We start from the raw sequence: 6,000 nt of genomic DNA on the forward strand, positions 1-6,000 counted from the left end.
TCTCATGTGTGGGAATTTGCTCACATCCTGTGCAGTGAAGACTGATGCAAAGAATTCATTTAACTTCTCAATGGCCTTATCTTCCTTGATTGCTCCTTTAGTACCTCAATTGTCCAGTGGCCCCACTGATTGTTTGGCTTCTGATGTACTTAATTTTTTTTTTGCTGTTAGTTTTTGTGTCTTTTGCTAGTTGCTCTTCAAATTCTTTTTTAATCTGACAAATTATACTTTTACACTTGAAGTGTCAGAATTTATGCTCCTTTCTATTTTCCTCAGTAGGATTTGACTTCCAATTTTTAAAGGATGCATTTTTGCCTCTAACTTCTTCTTTTACTCTGTGGTGTAGCCATGATGGCACTTTTTTGGTCCTCTTACTATTCTTTTTAACTTGGGGTATACATTGAATTTGAACCTTTATTATGGGTGTTTTAAATAGTTTCCGTGCAGCTTGTAGCTTTTTTTTTTTTTTATGCAGGCATTTCACTCTTATGACTAGTACTTTTAATTTTTGTTTAATTACCTTCCTAATTTTTGTGTAGTTCCCCTTTCTGAAGTTAAATGCTACTGTGATGGGCTTCTTTGGTATTTTCTGCTACACAAGGATGTTAAATTTAATTACATTGTGATCGCTGTTACTGCATGGTTCACTTATATTCCCCTCTTGGACCAGATCCCGTGTTCTACTTAGGACAAATCAAGAATTGCCTCTCCACCTCGGGACTAGCTGCTCCAACAAGCAGTCATTACTGGTGTCTAGAAACTTTATTTCTGTCTCCTGTCCTGAGGTTAATATGAGGATAGTAATAATGGAGGATTTCAACTGAGTTTTCTACTGTTATAGCCTTTCTAATCTTCCTGAGAGTTTTACAATCACCATCACCATTTTGGTCAGGTGGTCAGTACTATGTTCCTACTGATATATTCATTATTCAAGCATGAAATTTCTATCATAGAGAGTGTATGGTACAGTTTGATGCATTTAAGATTTTTACTATATTTGACCCTATGCTTTCTTTCACATATAGTGCCACTCCCCCACCAGTGTGCCCCATTCTGTCCTTCCTACATATTTTGTACCTTGGTATTACTGTGTCCCATACAAGCAATGCAAAGCACATACAAGCAATGCACATACAAGCAATAATGTGCACACATTGACTGTCTTTAAAAATTGTTACCAAGTTTATTAATAAAGAAAACAGCTTTGATTGATCAATTGTTAATCTGAACACACATGGTGTATTATGAAGGATCAAATAATCCTGGTCCCTGTGCACAGTGTGAGTAAATGGGTCACGTGCTAATGTGTATACAGGAAATAGGAAATGCGGGATGGGAACCTCTACAGCGGGATGGACAGGAGCAACAGAGCCACTCTGCAGATACAGCTCTCCTTATATAAATGTGTGGCTTAGCCCATGGATTGTGTAATCAAAGATCACTGCACCTCCCAAAACCCCCCTCAATGCTCAGCAAGAAGGACACCTTATAAACATTCCACATGGTGAACTTTCATCAGTTCCTGGAGCAGTACACACCCTCTGGGAAGGAGTAGGAGACAGAGAATGGGCCTCTGGTAACTTCACACTGTCCACAGAACATGGTTGTCCACTATAAAGTGAATTGGAATTCACACTCTCTGTTTGTATAAAGTCACCCATCACCCTGGCATCTGAGCACCTTGAAACAATTTTAGACTTTCCTGAATAAAATTCTACCTCACAGCGTTTCTCTTTGTACAGAAGTTCAGTGTAAATGGATTCCACTGTGTATATGTGCATGCACACACGCTTGCGCATACAGCAGGCCCAGCACTTTTGTTCAGGAAATGCAATGGTCATTGGACAAAAGCTGAATGGGCTTTGCTTTTTCCTTTCCTCTTTGTGCTTTAAGTTTCATTGTTAAATGCCAACGGTTTATTTATTTATTTATTTTGCAAAGGACTTCACCTCCTTAAAGTTCTTTGAAAAATTTGCATAATTGTCCATTATCCTGGTCCCTCATTCTCTGTCTTTCAATGTTTGCTCCTATTAACATTTCACAATATATCAATCACTGATCCCTGGCACTGGTACAATTCATTTTCTGCAAGATGTTATTGAGATTGTAAATAAATGCCACAGCATCAAGGGGCAGACAAGACGGAGCCTGTCAGATCTGGAAGTCGGCAGCAAAGTTATAATTACAGCAGAGTGGTGTGAGGTGAGTTCCTTACATCCATAGATTTAATTGTCATCAGCTGCTGGGGAAGTTGGGGCAGAGAGGGAAGATGGAGAGTGACAGGGGTAAGGAGTGTTAGTTAACACTCCCAAATAGACTGTTTTTGCAATTCCAATTACTCGGTTTGTTAATAAGCCACCAGCAGAATAGTAAGAGGCTCCCATGCTTAAATAGCAGCATTTTCACAAAGATCTATTATACAGTGAGTATTTTAATTGTACAAGTTCTAAAATTACAAAATCATGTGAGCTGAGCTGAAGTAAAATAAAAACATAATGGGGAAAATATTCAAAGGGGCCACACCATGGCCTCCAAAGCTGTGCAGATTTGGTTTGGGTGCCAAACCGTTTACTCTTACAATTCTTTATGTACTTTCATGTGCACGTACAAATTATGACAGCCCTGATTTGGCAATCCAAACGTAAATGGAGTTGTATTTCCTTATGTGAGTACTTCAATGGGATTGCTCATGGAGGTAAATGCTTCTCAAAGTGAATAAAAGCCTTTTTTTTAAGCAAAAAACCTAGATGATAACTCATTACATTGGGGGAGAAAGAGGAAGTAATTTGCAACAGTGAAACCAATTATTTGTTAATCCTGAGTCACAAAATTTAGATCCAGAGAGCGATCTGAATCTAGACTTCCTCAAATCCAGAAAGGTTTGGATTCAGGGTTCTGGTTTAGGTGTATTATAAGGGTATGCTGGAGCAGCAATGCTCAGATCTGGATCCAGGCATTTCCACTGTTTGAAAAGTTTTGGATCTGGGCTTCAAGTAGAGTCCATCTCTAGTTAACTCAAATAACATCAGAGGTAGAGATGGTTGGAGAATTTCCATCAAAATGGGACTGGCACAAAAATAGCAGGGGGAAATTCCAGTGAAAATGTTTTCTGTTTTCCAGCCAGCTCTACCCAGACACCCTGTTTTACATGTCTATTTTATGTGTCTCTTGTGCAAGTTTATTGTAACCAAATGGACATAGAAATAAAGCAGCTCATCTGACCCTTGCTCATTTAGAATCCCCTTTCACACACTGAACATTCCTTGGTGCTAAAGTGCAGTAGATAGTGATAATAATGCTATTGATGATGGATACAAGGTTTAAATGTAAACAAAGCAAAAAAAAATTGAACAACTAGCATGATAATAATTGTGTAAATATAAGTGTACCATGGAATGTTATTAATTATTCTCTATATTCTAAAGACTTGACCTTGCAAGTCTGCATGGTGTGTAACAGGGAGTGTAAGCATAAGAAGCTACACATGGGAGCTGGTAAGATCAAGCAGTTAGATACAATCTTCTCCATAGAGGATACAACACAAGCCTTTTGCATGCCCACTCCCTCGTGCTGAAGAGAGTGGGGTAAAAGAAGGAGAAAGGTGTAGGTTAAGAATGGGAATATCTGAGGAGACAGACATGAATGAAGTGATTATTTATGGCTTCTTTCATAGGCTTCTTCCTCGTCCCTGGACGGGAGTAATTGGGTGGCTATGAAGTGTTACTCTCAATGCAGTATTCCAATACGCTCATCCCCTTTTACCTTGAAGTTATGTGCGCAGCACTATGTGTCTGCACTGCGTAGGATCCAGCCTCTGTGCTATCAGTCAGGAATGACTTTCTGGGAATACATCCAGAAGGAAGGAGTTACACATTTTGACTGATCAAAACAGAAGCCTAACAGACTGAAATGAACAGTTACTTCTTTCAGGCTTACAAGAGAAAAATCTCCCTTTTCAGTCGACTTCTTCTATGGAGTTGTCAGAAATGGTGCACTGCTCTTTGATGCTCTTTCAAAGACAAGGGGAATCTTCAGCAAATAAATAAATACTGTACCTGTAGTGAAGGATTCATTTCAGTCAAGAATTTAAGACTGAAATTTGCCAAAAAATAATCAGAGCTTTGGACCAAATTTATCAATGGTACAAGTGGGCATAACTCCATTGAAACCAGTTGGACGGTACCCACCTGCGTTATTATGGAATCTAGCTCAATAGCTGTAGGTTTTAATCACACTGCTTTAAGTTTCAATTTCATCAAGAGTTAACCATTACCGTGAAAGGCAGATGCTCTTCTGATGTCTGAGATACTTAACAAACATTGACACTTTTTAACACTAAGCCCTGCAGGAAGAGTGCTGAAGTTTTTGTTACTTCACAGTAAATCGTAACAAATTAGTGTAACCTGCCTTATTCCTCTATCTTCCTGCTGTGTCAAGAAACCATTCTGGCGATCTTGACACGATACCTCTCTGTACACATGAATTCACAGAAAAATGGTGCATAGCCGCAGACATAGGGACTTTGTATTCACAATATACATGACATGCATGAATGCATATGCATAGACACACACTCATGCCAGTATACCATTAATCACTAGTCAATTTATTAAAGCTATTTTACAGACTACTCCTATTACCCCTGTCTGATGGGTTGTTTACACATCACTGTGGGAATTCCACTCTTTTGACAGTAGGGAAACCATGCACAGTGCAATTTTTAGTTTTAAATATTCACCATTCAACACTTCTGTTTGTTTATAGAGTGCTGGTGGCTGTCACTGTACTGTGTTTTGGAACTGTGGGCTTTGCCAGCCCAGTAATTGTAAATCCTGCAGTGCTACTTACAACTTTTGCAGAGCTCAATGAGTTTGTTGTACTGCCCCAACTCTAAACAGATTCCACTGTGCAATGGGATCTGGCAAATTCCCTTTCAGAGGTCCAAGTATGAAGATGGAACTTAATGAGAAAAAAGTTTATGCTCTTAAACAATCAAAGAAGCGTGTTTCATAGCATCGGAGGAATTAGAAATGGAAGAGACCTATTAGGTCATTTAGTTTATCTCCCTGGCAGTAGAAGATTGTTTTCTATAATATGTCTGTGTATTTTTAAATCTTACAGGATGAACTCTCTGGAATATATAGAGCTGGGCCAAGAACAAATATTCCATTTTGCAGCAAATTTCAAGGTTTCAGAGCACAGTTTTCAATCCAGATCATGCTGAATTTGGCAAAGTAAGGACTTGAAAGTGGGTTTCCCACATTCCAGGCCAGAGCCCAATCACCAGTTTATAGAGGCTGTCCCTCCTGAAAACTTTGTCAAAACTGATACATCCCCACAAAGCATTCTGGTTCCAGCCAGCTTTAGTAATCTATTTCCAGTTCCTAAAAACAACAAGTGTAATTATCTGTGAGCCATTCAGATATTATGGTGCTGAGCGCTGTACAAAAACCTCAGGCAAATCCTGTCAAGTGCTGACCACCTGCAAGTCCCATTGATGTTAATGGGACCCTCTCAGAACTTGCCTCTAGTCAGGTAGATGGATGGATGAAGACAAAACAAACAAAGTAGTCTTGTTAGGTATGTGATTATATTAAGCTTTTAGGTCGCAAAAAATTATATTTCAACTGCCAAAAAAAGGGAGAGGAGAGAATACGAAGTGTGTAAAACATTATATGATATTTAAATAAAGAGGAGGTTAAGAAACTTAAGCAGCAATGCATGAAACAGATCCTCACAACAATTATCAGAAAGTTCATTCACAAAGTCTGCGAGACTGCATGACACACTCATGGACTTTGCTCCCCACAGATGATTGTTCTTTCAGTCATAAGTATTGCACCTAAAAATCTGTGGTATTTTAACAGCTTACAAACAAACAAACAAACCAACCAACCACGAGTCCTACCAGTGATCATAAAGAAAGGTTCGCCTTTCTGTGACAGATAAACATACCCTCTCCCTTAATCAGCAGAAATTGCCAACTAAGGTGCTGTAGTC

This window comes from Chrysemys picta, chromosome 2, assembly GCF_011386835.1.
Source record: "Chrysemys picta bellii isolate R12L10 chromosome 2, ASM1138683v2, whole genome shotgun sequence".
Lineage (NCBI taxonomy): Eukaryota > Metazoa > Chordata > Testudines > Emydidae > Chrysemys > Chrysemys picta.